Source organism: Gopherus flavomarginatus, chromosome 4, assembly GCF_025201925.1.
Source record: "Gopherus flavomarginatus isolate rGopFla2 chromosome 4, rGopFla2.mat.asm, whole genome shotgun sequence".
NCBI lineage: Eukaryota > Metazoa > Chordata > Testudines > Testudinidae > Gopherus > Gopherus flavomarginatus.
The window spans coordinates 131,159,954-131,178,028 of record NC_066620.1 but is presented as its reverse complement, the minus strand read 5'-3'; the positions used below and the strand labels follow the sequence as shown (position 1 = coordinate 131,178,028).

General features: G+C 45.5%; 1 long non-coding RNA gene across 1 annotated transcript; it reads right to left on the bottom strand.

The window, feature by feature from the left end:
• Positions 1-7,825: 7,825 nt before the first annotated feature.
• Positions 7,826-17,458, bottom strand: LOC127049355 (uncharacterized). Its single transcript, XR_007773955.1, has 2 exons — positions 16,214-17,458; positions 7,826-8,788 (listed from the first exon to the last, which is right to left on the bottom strand). It is a non-coding gene; the product is annotated as an uncharacterized LOC127049355 (long non-coding RNA).
• Between the last annotated feature and the right edge of the window lie 617 nt (positions 17,459-18,075).

The following is an 18,075-nucleotide window of genomic DNA, read 5'->3' as shown; positions in this document are numbered from 1 at the left end:
ATTTTAATTTAATTTTAAATGAAGCTTCTTAAACATTTTGAAAACTTCATTTACTTTACATACAACAATAGTTTAGTTATATATTATAGGCTTATAGAGAAACCTAAGAAACATTAAAATGTATTACCGGCACGCGAAGCCTTCAATTAGAGTGAATAAATGAAGACTCGGCACACCACTTCTGAAAGGTTGCCGACCCCTGAACTAGAGAATACAATCCTCTCCCATGTTACCTTGCAACTGGCATTTTTTAAATATTGATTCTCATTCTTGGCACTTTTAATATGCTGTAGTGTTATTGGATGGATTTGTGATAGACCTGCCATTCCTAACATTTCGTCTTTCTACATTCCAGGATCATGAGGCTCGTTTACCTTAACTCTATTCACTTGTCAAGCACTGATACCTTGCAATGTTGTATTAAGTATTTAAAAACAACTTTTTGAATACATTAATAGTTGCAGTTTCACTTCTGCCTTTGGCAGTCTGCTAAAGGTTCTTTATATAGTATACCCTGATTTTAACTAATCACCATGGCCCAATTGTGCAACGCACTGAGCACCCTGGACACCCACTGAAGACCATCAGGCCTTCGGTGATGAGTCTTTTTTTAGCTTCAGTTTATATCCTTTTGTTTTTGAGCTAGTGATCTTCCTGAGTACATTTTGTGGCATCTACCTTCTTTATTTGTCTCTTTAGTGGTTGGTGGTCATCCCACCTCCTCAGACTTGGAGGGAGGTGACTCCGCATACTACATCATAGCAGTCAAAATCTATCAGCAGAAGAATTAGCACATCACCCGTCCATAGCCCTGGCCCATTGGGCAGAGCCTGTCAACAATCAGTCCTTAGCCTAGCCTCATGGCTAGAGAAGACAGCAGGTACAGCCAGGTGCTCTGGGCCCCATGGTGGACCAGAGCAAGGGGAAGTCTTCAGCCCAAAGCCAATTGGCTAGGGCAGGCAGCAAGTACAATCTGGTGCTCTGGCCCTCTGGGCAGAGCGGAGCAAGGAGCAGTCTTTAGCTCAGCCACCTTCTGGCTAGGGCAGGCAGCAATCAACACAGCCAGGACTATGATCCTCTGGATGGGACAGAGCAATAGGTAGTCTTTAGCCCTGTCAAGGTTTTTTCCCCACTTTGAACTTTAGCGTCCAAAAAGTGGGGACCTGCATGGACCCTTCTAAGCTTAATTTCTAGCTTAGATCTGATAACGCTGCCACCAGCCAAAAATATAGTGTTTGGCACACTTTCCGTTCCCCCAAAACCTTCCCTGGGGAACCCAGGGCCCAAACCCCTTGGGTCTTAAAACAAGGAGAAATAAACCATCCCCCCTCCTTTCCCCCCCCAGACTTTCCCCTCCCTGGGTTGCCTTGGGAAGCTATAGAGATCCAAACTCCTTGGATCTTAAAACAAAGAGGAATTAACCATTCCCTTCCTTTCCCCCCCCCCCCCCAATCCCTTGTGAGTTTAGACTCAATCCCTTGGATTCCAAAACAAGGAAAAATCAATCAGGTTCTTAAAAAGAAAGCTTTTAATTAAAGAAAGAAAAAGTAAAAATTCTCTCTGTAAAATCAGGATGGTAAATGCTTTACAGGGTATTCAGATTCATATAGCCTAGAGGGACTCCCCCCGCCCCCCTTAGCCTGAGATTTAAAGTTACAGCAAACAGAGGTAAAAATCCTTCCAGCAAAATACACATTTACAAGTTAAGAAAACAAACGTAAGACTGATCCGCCTTTCCTAGCTGGTACTTACTATTTTGAAACATGAGAGACTGATTCAGAAAGATTGGAGAAAACCTGGGTGTACGTCTGGTCCCTCTTAGCCCCAAGAGGGAACAACGAACAAAAAAAACAGCACACACAAAGACTTCCCTCCACCAAGATTTTAAAGTATCTTGTCCCCCCATTGGTCCTTTGGTCAGGTGTCAGTCAGGTTCACTGAGCTTCTTAACCCTTAACCATCTGTTTATGACAAGCCCAGCCCTCTGGTTGGGGCAGACAGTAATCAATAGAGTCAGGGCTCTGCAGTGGTGCTGAAACAATTTTTATAATGGGGGTGATAAAGGTGGAATCCGTGTATTTGGATTGTTATTACTACTTCAAGCCAGGTGGTGCAGCAGCATCCCTAGTTCCAGCACCTCTGGGCGGGGCAGAGCAACAGCAGTCTAATGCCCAGCAGATGGCAGACAAACACAGGCTGTTTGACCTGTGGTGGAGAGGCTGCCACCCAAGGGGTGGGATTGGCAGCAGGGGGTAAGGGGCCTTGGGTCCACACTACTCCACTGGTTCCAGCCCAGGGCCCTAACAGTGGAGGAGGATCCCACCACCGGGTCAGCAGGGATTCTGCTGAAACACGCTGACTCATACTCTGACAGCAGAACTGGACTAAAAACTGGTTTCCCTGGGCTACTTCCTACCACAGTCCAGGGATAGGGCTCCGTAGTCCATGAGCCCTCCATCTCCTCAAGGTACTTGGCACCTGGCAGTCCTAGCTGTCCTAGTCCTTGGGGTATTCATCAGATAGCAGTCCTGGCAACTCCTCTTGGTTCTCTTTCAGGAGCAAGGATTGGTTCATCTCAGTCCCTGCTCAAGGGCCAGCAGCAAAGCGGAGGCATCTGACTCCTTCTCTAGTTCTCTCCCAACTGAGCTGGTCCGGGCTCTGCCTCTTATACTTCCTGTCCCACCTCTTGTTTCTGGTGCAAGGAGCAGATCTGGCCTGGCTCCAACCACCAGGGTGCGGCGAGTGGTCCTTCCCCGCCCCCGGGATCAGCAGGAGGCTACTCCACCTCACTACATTCTCAAATTTTATTTTCCTAAATCCAAATGCAGAGCCAAATATTGTATTTCTTGCACACCCAAAACTCTAGCTGACTTGAATGAGTTTTGGGAATACAAAGCATGCACATTCAGACTGCTGAATCCACAGTTTGCATATGCCTGTTGTTTTTCACTGGCCCTGTTTGTAACCCACAGTCAGAAATTGGAAAAGTTAATTGAACTACTGAATCTAAAACAAAATTTTATTAATTTTTCAAGTCAGATTTGTAAGTAGCTAATTTTATTTAATGTATTAAAATAGAAAAAAAAAGACATTGAGGGTATATCACAAATATTTTGGTCCAGATCCTAGCCCCTGCTCTGGCTCCTTTGTGTTACCAAAGTATCACAAAGGGCCTAGAACAGGGGCGGGCAAACTTTTTGGTCTGAGGGCCACATCGGTTTCCAAAATTGTACGGAGGGCTGGTAGGGGAGGCTGTGCCTCCCCAAACAGCCAGGTGTGGCCCGGCCCCCAACCCCTATCCAACCCCCCCTGCTTCTCGCCCCCTGACGGCCCCCCCCAAGACTCCTACCCCATCCAACTCTGCTGTTCCCTGTCCCCTGATGGCCTCCCGGGGCACCTGCCCCATCCACCACTCCTGCTCCCTGTCCCCTGACCACCCCCGGACCCTCTGCCCCTGACTGCCCCCTTCCGCCCTATCCAACCCCTCTTCTCATTCCCGACTGTCCCCCCAGGACCCCTGCCCCATCCAGCCCACTCCTCCTTCCTGACTGCTCCCCCCCCCCGGGACCCCTGCCCTCTGACCGCCTCGACCCCTATCCACACCCTCGCCCCCTGACAACCCTCTCAAACTCCCCTGCCCTCTATCCAACCCCCCACTCCTTGCCTTTACCGCGCTGCCTGGAGCACCAGTGTCTGGTGGCGCTCTAGCCGCACTGCCCAGAGCACCAAGTCAGGCCGCGATTCTGCAGTTGTGCTGTCCAGATTATTGCGCCGGCCACACAGTGAGCTGAGGCTGCAGGGGAGCAGCGAAGGGGGCGAGCCCCCTGAGCCAGAAGCTCAGGGTCCAGGCAGGAGGGTCCCACAGGCTGGATGTAGCCCGTAGGCCGTAGTTTGCCCACCTCTGGCCTAGAAAGTGTTAGCGTTCCCACAAAATCTCTTCCACTTGGTTCCTCAAGAACTCTGTTCGATTCTTGTCTTAGCACTCAGATTCTTTTATCTGGCATACAGCAAAGCTACACTGTGTTGATTAGATTCAAGTGTAGAGAGTGAGTATAGAGCGTACCACACAGCCAAAGTTACACAGCAAAACTTTACCTTATATCCATTTTTACTAACACTAATAACACATGCATTCTTAACCATACTTTGAATCAGATGCTTCATGATTGGCTTGGTTATTTTTTAGGAACCAATCCCTGGACAGCATGCTCTGTCCATGTATAACGTGATTTTTACGTTTCAGGTTTATCTTGTCCGTTGATGCTAGTTCCAGGGTGTTCCTGCTTATCTTAGCTAGCAACAGACATCCTGACTCCAGCAAACTGCTTGTTAAGCCACTATTAACAACTTAACCTTTCATACAATGCAGACCAAGAAATGAGGTCTTACTTATGTCAAGTTACTTATGCCCAGCCAGGCCTACAGAAAATTTCCTTATAAGAGCAGCTAAAGGAAATCCCCATCTATAATCGGACTCCCCCATCATAGGGTGAGTGTTGGGGGATGATGGGGATTCTATTTCAGTGATCCTTGCCTAGCATAATAGCCCCGAGGGGATTGTTACAAGTTGCTAGAATTTAAAGTGGCCTGAATAGAGTTCTAGTGCAGCTGAGGATTTGGCCCTTTTTGTGGTGGTAAGAAAAATCTATATTTGGAAATATGCATAATTTGAATGCACAGTAGCTCACTCAAATGTGGGAAATAAAAAGATGTATTAGTGGCAACATACATTTTTATCTGCAGAGAATATAGTATTCTATATTTATTATAATTAACAATGTGAGTAACGGCTCTATGTTGTATCATGAGTTTGTTTACAGACTAATGATAACCATGATATTCTTAAAAGTAGGACTGAACTCAAGATTTATGTATGTATTAAGTATGAGGAATACATGCCATCGTAGATAAATATATCATTGGCCATGTAAAGACTGCAGGAAAAGGCCCTAAAAGTAAAAAGTGTAGTGTTTTAGCAGCTTCTGCTCGTATAACTGCAGCAGCTTAAACTAACTGTCTGAGCTCTAGTGCAAAAACTTTTTTTTCAGAAACAAAACACTTTGTTCTTATGTTTTTAATTGAGTGATAGAAAAATACTTCTGTGTGGTCATTCTTGCTAAGAGAGTCAAACCCACAAAATTTTCCATTTTGCACTGTTTATTTCTTTCTTGGCTAGAAGATGCCTTTATGAACTGGATTTATAAATTATTAGTCTGAGGGGACAAAATGTTTTCTGGAGACGTTCATCCAGCAGTATATTAGAGTTTCAAGGAATGCCTCCTAATTATGTTTGTTTTTCAAAAGATAAAACCTGGCTAGTTAATTGAAGCAGAGCCAATTTCACTGCAGGTAATACTTTGGGGAAATCAATAGTATTACTCCAGAGATTAGTTTGGCCCTTAGTTTTTAGACTATGTCTTGTTGTGGTCTCTCGAAATAAGGTTGTTTATAGATAGAAGTTACATGATTCCCAACTTTTTGTCTGAAAAAAATATGAAAAGAATAGGCAATACAGTATTTTTACTGAACCATTTGAGAACACATTTCTGGCTATGCATTCAGGACTAAATAAGGAGCAAGTTCTGTACTAAAAATAGAAACTGAGGCTGGTCCAGCTGCAGCATGAGTTGTAAACCTTGTAGATTTAAGTGGGGGATGGTTGGTTCGTGTGAGGACATCCTAATATGGAGACTCAAAATCACCTTTGTCTTGTTCCTAGAAGGCCATCATACCCTACCTAATATCTTATACTTTGCTGCCTGTTAGCAGAATTGTAACTGATTACTACAGCAGTTTGTTTGATCTATTATTTCACAGATAGGAAAATACTTTTTAAGATTTTAGGGAAAATTATGGCTCGTTTTATGTAGGTTTGCTTATGTGGAGAACATGGGGAAAAGGGCAGAGAGAGACTTGCTGGTACCTTCACAAGAACTGGGCAGAATACATACCTATCACTCCTTTGAGCATTATGCTAGCATGCCTGTCAATACTCCAGGTATCCAAAAGGGCATGGTCAGCCAACTGGGATGTTTGGGCCAGGTCTTTAACTTTAACCCTCTCCACAAATGCTGCTGTTGACAGCAGGCACAAAGGAATTGGTGACACTGCTCCTTTTGGGAACAGCCTTGAGGAGCACTGCAGAATGCATTGCTTGCCCACTGATCTCCTAGCTGTCCTTCCCTGTGTCAGCAGCATGATTCAGAGATTCTCTAATTACCTTGCCATGTATTCCCTGATACTTACGGTATGGTTACAGTGTGCTGGTTCTGTTTGGGAAACATAACCATTAAATGTTTGGGTTATAATCAAGTCCCTGTGGACTCCGGTGCAGAGTAAGCTTGATCTAAATTTTGCGGCATTCCAGACTGGAGATGCTGCATTAGCTTCAGATAATTCATTAAAAATTACATGTAAAAATGTAAGTATGTGAAAATGAATTCAATCAGAAATGTGTCCCCATCACTATTTTAATTTGATGTTGAATTTAATTTTATGAAAATAATACATAACGTATGTATTTTGACATGAGTACAGAATTTGTCAAGGGGAAGCTGAAATTTTGGTAATGGAGTAGGGGACTGCTAGACAAGAGTGCCATTTGGGGAGGGCAGGAGGAGCACCTGCCCCCCTTTCTGAGTTTCATAGCACATTTGGATGAACTTTGCAGCAGGAGGAAAAATGCTGCCCTTTCCCCCACCTCCCCGTTGCCCTGTTTTGCTGCCCCTGCAGCTGCACTGCTCCAGCCCTCTGCCACGGAGCCACTAGTGGCTTCACTGCCCAGGACCAGGAGCCTGCCTCCTGATCTGCTGTGCAGATCTGGACGGGAGCTGATGTTGGGGTGTCCCTCTATCTCTCCCCATGTGCTCAGTCTCTACTAACATGGGGTGGGAGAAGCATTCAGGCTCCTGAGTATTTGGCTTAAAGAGACAGCATGCTGACACACTCAAAAACACAGAGTCTTCCACATATATTCCCCCAACACACATTCTTTAACACACTCCCCCCAACACATACTCTCTCTCTCACACACACACACACACACACACACACACACACACACACACACACACACACACAGTCTCCCTCACACACTCCCCCCAACACACACACACTTGTATTGTTGTTACTTCTTGGTACTTCCGGTCAAAATGTGCAATGCACATCTATTCTCTGTAATTTTATTCTTTCAAAATTCGTTAAGGTTTACAGTACTGTTATTTTAGTTACAGTAGTTATATTTAGTTTTTTGACATCTGTGAATTTCATTACTTTATTTCTCTTTTATGCTTAAATGTAATTCTTTGAGTTCTAAAATACCTAACTTGTCCTGGCTTGGGTTATTATCATAATTACTTTTATTACCATATTGTGCTTTGTCATTCATTATTTAAAAGTGCTACAATCAAATAATAGTATCGTTCTAGAATGTAAATTTAGCTTGTACTCATCCTGGCAGTGCCAGTTTAAAGTTATGTGTTTAGCTCATTTTTTTTTAAGACACTGTAACTGAAAATCGCTTATTTTTAAATTGTATTTTAGTTATATGTGTAAAATACCTTAAAATTTGTGTGGAAATAAATGTGCTTCCAAGTCTGATACTAATAGTAATGATGGAGTCAAATGTTAGTGAGTTACATAAATGATTGTGATCAACAAACATAAATGCCAAAATAATTAGAAAAATAAATTCCCCTTCGTAATAAAAGAGAAAAAAGCTTAATCACGTATTTTAAAATTAAATAACTATATGTTTAGTGGAGTGAAAAACAATTGACTAAAATAGAGACCATAACACAGAGTGTGTCTGTTAGAGAAACTAAGCAAATTTTAAGCAGATTTTATTTATTTTTATTTATCTCTACTAAAGTTAGTGTACAAAGTATCAAACCTATGTTTCTGATATCTGTGTTAAAGCCCCAGAACTGAAATCTCCAGGTTTGAGATTAGGAATATTTTGCTGTATTAAATCTCCTGATTGTTCTAAATTTAATATAAACATAAAATGTGGCTTTCATTTATGTTTGTATATATTTTTTCTTTCTTTATATAGGAATTAGGTACAGTGCTCCTGTCAGCTAATTTCTAAGTTATTGTTTGCAAAAGAACTCTAGAGTTTTCACATGCCTCCATGCCCCTGGAATCACAGTTAAAGTCCCTCCTCCCAAAAAATCTGAAACTGCACTCCTGAAGTTGGACCTTTTGACATCTGGGAAAGTGTGGAAAGACAGTTTAAATTTGTGAGTAAACGTATTGGTCATCATTGCTCCAGTCATTAAATAGTTAATATTGTTGACAGTGAAATAAATATCATTATGCTTTGCACACACAACTTGCACTGGTTTAACTAAAATCATTTAAGTTATTGGCTTCAACTAAATTGAGATAAACGTGTCTACTTAGGAGTTTGTACCAGTTTAAATAAGGGCTTGTGTAAACACATTTTTTGTATCACTGTCTTGGTTTGAAACCAAAATAGTTAAATCAGTATTAAAACTGTGTGTAGACCAGACATAAATAAATTTTAAAATGGACTTTGGTGAAAAGTAAGTTGTTCTTCGAGTGCTGACCCTGTGGGTGCTCCACTCTAGGTGACGGTGCATCCCGGCGCCATTGATCGGAGATTTTCGGTAGCAGTGCCTGGTTGGGACACATGCACTCAGTTGGTATTTCCCGTCTCATTGGAATCTTCCTGAGTGCGTGCGCCCCGCACCCTCCTCAGTTCCTTCTCAACCATCCTCGGCCGAAGACGGAAGTCAGGGCAGTGGTGCATTTTCTTCCCTGGTCTCTATAGGAAACAGTAACAAAGAACATAGAACTAATTATTAGTTACATCCCAGTTGTTTCCCTTCCTTTAGTGTAGTTACATAGTTAGTTACTTAGTTAAAAAAAAAAATCCCTCAGGCTTGTCTCCCATTGAGACACTGTCCTCGGCCATCTCTAATTCATAATGCCAGGAGCTTCAGGATTCAAAAGGGTGTATTTCCTTTCAGGAATCCATGCCACAGACAGATGGGCACTCATACTGTGTGAAGTGCCTCCATTGCGCGAGCCTCAAGTCAAGAGCTTGTCGCAACAGGGATCTGCGGTTCAAAATGCTGATGATGGAAAAATCCTTACAGCTGCTTTCGGAGATTGCAAAGGTTAAACCCGGTCCCACACGCTCCCCAGCCAGATCGGAACCAGTGGGCAGCGTTGCTTCACCCTCCCTGGAGCGGGGGCAAGAAGCAGAACAGTCTCACAGGAGAGACTTTAACAAGGGTAGGGGGTCTCCCGTGAGATCCCTACCCTCTGTGCTGACAGCACCAAAGGCAGGTGCCTCAGCTTTTTCTAATGCCTCAGCCACAGCTCTGACAGAGCGCAGAGGCAGGGACCCGACCTCCCGTGTCAGGAAGGTCCTTGTGGCTCCGGTCCCCTTGGCACTGCGAATGGCCACAGTGCTGGCAGCACGCTGCTCCTCGGCACCCAAAACGGCCGCAGTGCCGGCAGCGCACTCCTCGGCACCACAAACGGTCACGGTGCTGGCAGCGTGTGCCTCCCGGTCACCGCAAACGGCCAAGGTGCCGGCAGCGCGTCTCTCCTCAGCACTGCAAATGGCCGCGGTGCCGGCAGCGCGCTCTTCCTCAGCACCAAAAACGGCCGCGGTGCTGGCAGCGCGCCTCTCCTCGGCACCAAAAACAGCCACGGTGCTGGCAGCGCGCGTCTCCTCGGCACTGCAAACGGCCGCGGTGCCGGCAGTGCGCTCCTGGGCACCGCAAATGGCCGCGGTGCCGGCAGCGTGCTCCTGGGCACTACAAACGGCCGCAGTGCCGGCAGCGCACTGCTCCTCAGCACCGCAAATGGCCGCGGTGCCGGCAGCGTGCTGTCCTCAGCACTGTAAACGGCCGCGGTGCCGGCAGCACACTCCTCCTCATCACCAAAAATGGCTGCGGTGCTGGCAGTGCGCTGCTCCTTGGCGCCAAAAATGGCCATGATGCCGCCAACGCAATCCTCCCCTGCAGTTAGAAGAACGTTGGCACAGAGCCTATCTTCCACCCGGGCACCAGTAGCAGACCCCCTGCAGGGCACCTCCAAGCAGTCTGCAGCACTACTGTCACTTTCACTTTCTCCTGCTAATGAGCTGGAGCAGAGAGCAGGCTCAGCTCAGCCCAGGGAGCAGGAGCAACAGTTTCTCACTCAATGTGACCTTTCAGTGCCACCTGAGCCTCACTCTCCGCTCCTAGATACACAGGGCTCATTTTTTGAACCGCTGCTCTCTCCACCTGAACTGGTTTTCACTGACGGTGAACTTGATTTACAGCAGCAAGCGGCGTTCTCCCCTCCTGCTTCTCCTCCACAGGCACCTCTGCCACCTCAGGTCACGGCTCAAGGCCACCAGCCTCAGTTTCCCTACTTTGCTCCCCCATGGGCGACACCTGGGTTCTCCTACTCTATGCCTTGGCCTCAGTGGTACCCTTGGCAACATCCTCCTACCAATCATCCTCCTTCTGTGCCTCAGTCTCGTGCTCTGTCCACTTCTAAGGTGCCTGAGCCCCCTCGTGAATATGCCAGTTACTCACCATATCCTTAACTCTCCATTAGCCCTGGACGGAGCCCTCCTTCCTCCGCCTCCATAGGCCATGGATGACTGTAAACAATTTCAAGAACTTTTCAGGAGGGTGGCACTCAGTCAAGATATCCCCTTTCAAGATGTTCAGGAGACGCAACACAGACTCCTCAGAATCCTTTGACCGTCTGCACCCTCAAAAATCGCGCTCCCTATAAACGAAGCACTCCTAGAGCCGGCTGACACTCTCTGGCAAACGCCAGCATTTTTAGTACCAACTTGCAAAAAGGCCGAACGTAAATACTATGTCCCTGCAAAGGACGCTGACTTCCTATTTTTTTCATCCACCACTGAACTCTCTTGTCATGGATGCAGTTGCACAGAGGACTAAACAATCACAATATCAACCCACCCTGCAAGACAAGGACCTTAGATGCCTTGACCTGCAAGGTTTATACGTCCTCCACACTACAATTCAGAATTGCAAACTATTCTGCTCCCCTCGCTGGTTACGACTTTGATAATTACAATAAACTTTTGAATTTGCCTCCTACATTCCAGAGGATAGGAGAGCAGACTTCAAATGAATCCTGACTGAGGGCCAACTGATTTCCAGAATGGCCCTACAGGCATCTCTAGACATGGCAGACACAGCAGCCCGTACAACTGCAACTGCTGTGGTTATGCGCAGATCCTCATGGCTCTCTGCATCTGGCATCCCCAAAGAACTGCAGACCAAAGTGGAGGATCTCCCTTTTGATAAGGACAAACTTTCTCCTACCCTCCTACCCTTCCCCGTCCCTCTTCAGGGACCCTTCTCACGACCACTTACTTTGCACAGAAGTGGCGCATCTTCTACAACTAGGGGCAGTGGAACCTGTGCCGACGCAAAATCAAGAGACAGGTTTTTACTCCCATTACTTTCTAACTCAGAAAAAGACTAGAGGATGGAGGCCTATACTAGATCTACGCCAACTGAACAAATTCCTGAGGATACAAAGATTCAAGATGGTCACAGTGGGCACAATAATACCTGCACTGGATCAAGGGGACTGGTTCACAGCCCTCGACCTACAGCATGCTTACTTTCGTATATCAATTCATCCAGCTCACAGACGCTTCCTATGATTCACAATCGTGCATGACTATTTTCAATACAGAGTTCTTCCTTTCGGACCCGCCACAGCACCGAGAATTTTTTTCCAAGACTCTAGCCGTGGTCGTGGCTCACCTTCACAAACATGAGGTCACACTGTTCCCTATCTGGACGATTGCCTCATCAAGGGCAACTCCTATGGCAAGACACTTCAAGCTACCCGTTTCGCCATCTCCCTCTTTCACAGCCTAGGCCTCCAAATAAACATCCAAAAATCCACCCTGACACCTAAACAACAGATTCAGTTCATCGGAGCTCATCTTGACTCAATCCAGAGCAGGGTCTCACTCCCATATCACAGATTCCTCGCTATCATGCAGCTCAAACGCACGCTCTCTATTCGTCCCAGGACACAGGCAAGACTCTGCCTACAGCTCCTTGGTCACATGACAGCCACCACCTTCGTGGTTCTCCACATCAGGCTATACATGAGATGTCTCCAGGGCTGGCTCAATTCCAATTTCAAACCCAACAGACACACGTTAGGGATGCTGCTAACTCCTCCTCCCAATGTTATAGCTTCCCAACATTGGTAAACAAGTCCAGAAAACCTCTGCACAGGGGTTTCCTTCCAGCAATGTTCCCCAACGCTAATGCTCACCACGGACGCTTCCCTAATCGGTTGGGGGGTGCACCTAGGGCGGCACAGGGCACAAGGCTGGTGGTCCGCATCAGAGACGCACCTACACATAAATCTCTTAGAGCTCAGAGCAGTGAGGCGAGCATGCCTTCACTTTCTTCCCCTCATAAAGAACAAATCTCTTCGGGCCTTAAAAGACAACATAGCATGCATGTACTACATCAACAGACAAGGGGGAGCCCGATCACATCCCCTTTGCATGGAAGCCATTCAACTATGGAATTGGTGCATACAACATCGAATACAGATCATCGCTTCCTGCCTACCAGGCTGCCACAACACTACTGCCGACGCACTCAGCAGGCACTTCTTGACACAACTCGAATGGGAACTGCACCCCGCAGTACTCCAACAGCTCTTTGCCCTCTGGGGCACCTCATCAATAGATCTCTTTGCCACAACCCAGAATCGAAAATGTTCCGTTTTGCTCCAGAGCGGGACTCGGGACTGCATCCCTAGGAGAGGCATTCCTCATCCCATAGAACAACTCCTTCCTGTACACCTTCCACCAATCTCTCTGTTACACAGGGTTCTTTGGAAGATTGCGGACGACGAGGCCCAGGTCATCTTTATTGCCCCAGCTTGGCCAAGACAGATGTGGTATCCCTACCTACTCTGCATGTCCTCCCGTCACCCACGGGCTCTCCCCAACAGGCCAGACCACGTTTCCCAGGACAACAGACGGGTTCTTCACCCCCAGCTCCAAAAGCTCCACCTCACAGCCTGGTTCCTTCATGGTTCCAAACATATGAACTAGCCTGTTCCGAGCAAGTCCAATATGTCCTCCTGCACAGTAGGAAAGACTCCACTCGTAAAACCTACCTGCAGAAGTGGAAGCGATTCGCCCTCTGGTGCTCACATAATCACTTAGCACCCAATAACATGACCCTCCCTAACATTCTAGACTACCTCCTGAAACTAAAACAGGATGGACTTTCGCTCAGCTCCATCAAAGTGCACCTGGCGGCACTTACCACCAGACAGTTATTCATTCTTTACTCACCCCACCATAAAACACTTTCTCACGGGCCTGCAAAATCTCTACCCTGAAATTTACCCAACAGCGGCTGCATGGAATCTTAACCTCGTTCTTCATGCTCTCATGAGACCTCCATTTGAGGCCTTGGCTACCTCCTCTCATCTCCATATGTCCATGAAGGTGGCTTTCTTAGTTGCCATAAGATCAGCAGGGAGAGTTGTTGAAATGAGCGCCCTGATGGCCTATCCTCCCTACACAATCTTCTCCAAATACAAAGTCACTTTGAGACCACATCCTAAATTTCTTCCTAAGGTGGTATCGACCTTCCACCTCAACCGACCTATATACTTACCTACTTTCTATCCCAAACCTCACAAGACTCTGCAAGAGGCAACCCTGCATACTCTTGACATCAGGCGAGCAATCGCCTTTTATTTAGACAGGACTAAACCATTTCGTAAGTCCCCACGACTCTTTTTTTCCATTACCGAAAGATCGAAAGGTACGGCTATCTCTAAACAACGTCTATCCAAGTGGATCTCTGACTGCATCAGATCCTGTTACCATGTGCAAAATCTTCAACCACCCAAAGGCATTAGAACTCATTCCACTCGAGCCATGTCGACATCCGTTGCCTTCCTACACAATGTTCCCATTCCTGACATCTGCAAAGCGGCTATGGGGTCATCTGAACACAAGTTTGCAAAATGCTACGCTCTGACTCAAGACACCACGGCAGACATCATAGTAGACCATACAGTACTATCTACAGTACTCACTGCCGCATCTCCAAAGTCCCACCAACCATAGTGGGTACTGCTACACATTCACCTAGAGTGGAGCACCCACAGGGACAGCACTCAAAGAAAAAGAGAAAGTTACTCACCTTGCAGTAACTGAGGTTCTTCGAGATGTGTGTCCCTGTGGGTGCTCCACTCCCCGCCCTCCTCCTCTCTACTTTGGAGCACTAATATGATTCTCCACGGTAGAGAAGGAACTGAGGAGGATGTGGGGCGCACGCACTCAGGAAGATTCCAACGAGACGGGAGATACCAACTGAGTGCATGCGTCTCAACCAGGCACTGCTACCGAAAATCTCCGATCAACGACACCGGGAAGCACCGTCACCTAGAATGGAGCACCCACAGGGACACACATCTCGAAGAACCTCAGTTACTGCAAGGTGAGTAACTTTCTCTTGTGTGTACACACAATGGCTTAATTTTCAAAGTTAATACCCTATTAAAATGAGTGGAACAGTTCATAGCTTTCAATGCTATTGTTCCAGGCTGTCTGCTGGTTTAGAGAGACATCACTACATCAATTTATGATGAGTTCGTGGTTTTCTTTGCCGTGAAAAGGGCTAGAAATTATTTTTTTTAAATGAAAGCTTGGGCCTTGTCTGTGTTAAACATCTAAGGATGTTTTTCTAAATTGATTTAGTGAAAGAGCACAAACCCCTTTGTGGGCACACTTAAAATTATTTAAACCTGGCTTAGATCACTCTAGTTTAACCAATTTAAAAACACTGTTAGTTAAGCCAATGCAATTTTTAGTGTAGACAAAGCCTTAGATTTTGGAGCACAATTCTGCAGCAAATTCCACTTTCTCAGAATTGCAGAGTGCATAGACCATGCTCATAGACATCATTTCAGCAGTTTCAATCATTTCCCAAACTTGTACATGAGGATTATGAAACATGACAAACAAGAGCCAGCTGACAACTACATTTATTACTTTTTTTCCTTTTTAGAACCTAATCACAAGATCTTCCCTTATCTCTGTCTACCATATGGTAGTCATGGACAGCAGCCAAAAATCTGTCTTCATCAAATCATTTATTATGTCAAAGAACAAAGTGGCATTAAGGCAACTCATCTTCTATTATTCAAAACATATTCAAAATGCCACTAGTACCATGCAGGTAAGTACAATGTATGATACACTACTAACTGATGAGGGTTTTGCTATTACAGAAATGATAGGAGATAACACTGACATTAATATTGGGATAAATAAGTCAATGCTTCCAACTGGATCCCTATTTTTACTGTTAATTTTTAAGTTAATAAAACATAGGCCTTAATTCTGCAAATGCAAGCAGTCTTAGTAGAACTAATAGGAGTAAATGGTTGGTAGGGCTTTCAGGATCTGGCCAAACTTAATGATTAGGGGAGCAGGGGTTAAAAAAAGTATGTAGGAAAAACACCCTTTTGGGTATGAATTAGCTCTAATGCAAAAATGGTTTCTTAGCAATGAGTTACTTATTATTATTTGTAATCTGATGCACAATCTGCTAGGCATGTTCTAAACACACAGGAAAGTACAGTTGCTCTCCTGAAGCAATAGTAATCTAAAAAGCAAACAACATATGAATGGCAGGGTAGAGGGAGACAATCAGAACATGTACAGGTGTATAGTTTTTTTTTTTTTTTTAAATGTGAACTAGGGGGTCACACTCTTTATAGCTTCTGTAGGCAGAGCTTATTGCACACAACAGGGGTTACATGCATCCTCCATCTCCCTACCCCAAGCTCTTTGTGTGCAACGCTCCCATCCACCCATATTTCAGGGACTCCTTGAAACGTATCCCACCTCACCCCTCTCACGCTTCAGGCTGTGTGTCCCTCATCTCCCCACAGTCAAAGCTCTGTGTGCCCCCATCCTCCTCTCTGCCACATGCCAGGGCTCCCCAATTTCCCCTTCTGCCAGGGTTCTGTGTGCCCCTAACTCCCACCTTCCCCTGTGTGTCAGAGGCTTTGTGTTCCCCACAGTCTCCTCCCATGTCAGGGGCTGCATGTTTGCTCCCAAGTCCTCCATTCCCCAGCCCCATGTCAGGGGCTCTGTGTTCGTCACCCCCAGCCATTATTTTTCTTTCTGTCAGGAAGATACCTTGAATGAGTTATCAAAATGTTAATCTCTATTGCGAGCATAGGTCAAGATGAGAAGGGGTATTGTTATGCTGGAAGCCATGAATAGGTGCCATCATCCAATAGTGTTATACAGAGACAAGTGAAGAGGTGCATGAAGCTCTGGCTGTGTCAGTCAGGTGGCAGGTGCTCCCTGTGTCTGGAACATTCTATGAAATTTAGGAATTGATCAGATGTGGTGTTCAAAAGTTATTGTGTTACATATACTGAAACAGATAAATGCCATCAAGCTGAGCACAAGGTCTTCACAAGCTTGGTCAATAAAGAAATATGCTTCAGTTACCTCCCACTGCCTGTAACTCTGAGATAAGGCTAAATATTTGTGCTCATATTCAGACTTCACTCACTGCATTGGACAGAAAACAAACATGTCTCCCTGAAGATATCATAGCAAGAGCCAAGCTTAAATTGTCAGGCTTAATTTGATTGTTATTACTCTTATATATTTAAATAATCTTGTAAAGAGGCACAACTTGATTAAGCCCAAATCGAAGGAATGACTTTTAGTTTCCAAATATTGAGGGTGGGGGGAATCTACCACTGAGTTTCTTGGAAGTTAAAGGGGAGGGGAGGAATTAACAATAACTGAAGCATTTCATAAATATTAATGAATTCAATAATCAAAACCCGTTTTTACTGATGGAGAAAGTGTGGCACAGAAAGGGTAACTGATTTTCACAGGGTCACAGAGGAAGTCTGTTGTGGGGCCTCTTGTCTCCCATTCTTGTGTTTTAACCACAAGACTATTTTTCTTCCCATTTTTACACTAAAATACCTTCAAGACAGAGTGAATTCCCCTTGCTGTTCTGAAACATCAGGTAACTGACAAACACATAAGTGGAAACAGGTGGCCTCTAGACTGTCAAATAACCGCATACAACAAAAAGATTTATTTTCTTGTGGGAATTCAGTGGAATAGATCTTGTCGCTATTCAGCCCAGATTGGTAGTGACTAAAACTTATTATCTTCTGGTGGCTGTTTGGTGGCCTCAGTCCTGTTCCAGTGGACAAGTATCCACACCACAAAATCTGCCAACATAGTTAGCCACTCAGCAGAGACCAAGGACTGATCGGGGATGGAGCCCAAACTATTCTCTCATTGCTAGAAGTGATCGCCCTAAGGGTTCTGCACTGCAGGCTTACCACATGTTTTATATGTGTTTTAGCCCAGACACTGGTACCATCCATCCACACACAAAACCTCAGACATGTGCTTATATGCCTTTTGAATAAGTGCTCGCATGTGTGACTGGGGGTGTGGGTTAAATCAGGTTTTGCTTTAAGGTGTGTTCCTACCCACTCACGTTCCAGTGAGGATGCAGCTAAAACGTGTGTTGCTAAGCTTGTGTTTAGATAGTCCTCTAGTGGCTTCCCACAATTCCTGGAGCCTGTGTGTTCCAGCCCTTCTAACTACTTACAGTACATCAGCATTTACCCCTTGATTCTATGCCACCTTCTCTATTTCCTGCCCTGCTCAGCCCATCTGTGCAGAACAACATTACAAGCTGCCTACCCAGTGTGCTGCTAGCTGACCAAAGGAGCTCACCAGGTGTCTCATTAACCTCTGGTGTGAGTACAGCAGGGAGTGTGATTTTTTAGGAGAAGCAGCCAAAATCTGCACTAGTATGAGACCACCTTGAAGAGACTGGTCGAGGTAGGGATCAGTTAGACTGGTATTCAGTGCAGGGGGCACATCGAATGTATAAAAACCCTCTGTCACAAGGCAATAGCAGTGTGCTATATCTGTTCTGCTGATAAACAAGGGACTTCAGTCTCCAGGACTGTGAATGTGAAGCCTTCCACAAGCAATGAATCCACATGCAA